At 52.2% G+C, this 1,144-nt stretch overlaps 2 non-coding genes across 2 annotated transcripts; both read left to right on the top strand.

Moving 5' to 3' along the window:
- Positions 1 to 282: 282 nt before the first annotated feature.
- On the top strand, positions 283 to 401 carry LOC123178657 (5S ribosomal RNA). Its single transcript, XR_006489751.1, has one exon. It is a non-coding gene; the product is annotated as a 5S ribosomal RNA (ribosomal RNA).
- Positions 402 to 698: 297 nt separating this feature from the next.
- On the top strand, positions 699 to 817 carry LOC123178656 (5S ribosomal RNA). Its single transcript, XR_006489750.1, has one exon. It is a non-coding gene; the product is annotated as a 5S ribosomal RNA (ribosomal RNA).
- Positions 818 to 1,144: the final 327 nt, after the last annotated feature.

Here is a 1,144-nt window from a genome sequence, read left to right as displayed (position 1 = left end):
CGCGCCGCTTGCAAAACAAAACGAACGTGTAAGTAATATATTTACCGTGTTTTATTATTTTGCACGAGTGCGGTAAGTCATAGCTGGGTGGTCACGATTCACGGGTCCAGCGTCGGTGTTGTGGCGCGGCAAGCGTGCACTGGTGCGGTTGAGAGGGAGGGGTGGAAACCGCGTTAAACTCGTCTCCGTAGTTGAGAGGGAGCGGCCAAAGCAATGTACAATCGTCTTTGTAGTGGAGCTGGGAGGGGCAAGGATAAGGGACGAAGACCTGGGTAACATGTCGGATGCGATCATACCAGCACTAAAGCATCGGATCCCATCAGAACTCCGAAGTTAAGCGTGCTTGGGCGAGAGTAGTACTAGGATGGGTGACCTCCTGGGAAGTCCTCGTGTTGCATTCCCTTTTTAATTTTTTTCGCGCCGCTTGCAAAACAAAACGCACGTGTAAGTAATATATTTACCGTGTTTTATTATTTTGCACGAGTGCGGTAAGTCATAGCTGGGTGCTCACGATTCACGGGTCCAGCGTCGGCGTTGTGGCGCGGCAAGCGTGCACTGGTGCGGTTGAGAGGAAGGGGTGGAAACCGCGTTAAACTCGTCTCCGTAGTTGAGAGGGAGCGGCCAAAGCAATGTACAATCGTCTTTGTAGTGGAGCTGGGAGGGGCAAGGATAAGGGACGAAGACCGGGGTAACATGTCGGATGCGATTATACCAGCACTAAAGCACCGGATCCCATCAGAACTCCGAAGTTAAGCGTGCTTGGGCGAGAGTAGTACTAGGATGGGTGACCTCTTGGGAAGTCCTCGTGTTGCATTCCCTTTTTAATTTTTTTCGCGCCGCTTGCAAAACAAAACGCACGTGTAAGTAATATATTTACCGTGTTTTATTATTTTGCACGAGTGCGGTAAGTCATAGCTGGGCGCTCACGATTCACGGGTCCAGCGTCGGCGTTGTGGCGCGGCAAGCGTGCACTGGTGCGGTTGAGAGGGAGGGGTGGAAACCGCGTTAAACTCGTCTCCGTAGTTGAGAGGGAGCGGCCAAAGCAATGTACAATCGTCTTTGTGGTGGAGCTGGGAGGGGCAAGGATAAGGGACGAAGACCGGGGTAACATGTCGGATGCGATCATACCAGCACTAAAGCACCG

Source organism: Triticum aestivum, unplaced genomic scaffold (assembly GCF_018294505.1).
Source record: "Triticum aestivum cultivar Chinese Spring unplaced genomic scaffold, IWGSC CS RefSeq v2.1 scaffold91042, whole genome shotgun sequence".
In the NCBI taxonomy this organism is placed as follows: Eukaryota; Viridiplantae; Streptophyta; class Magnoliopsida; order Poales; family Poaceae; genus Triticum; species Triticum aestivum.
Note: the sequence above shows the minus strand (reverse complement) of the source record. Positions and strands in the feature narration are given on the sequence as shown.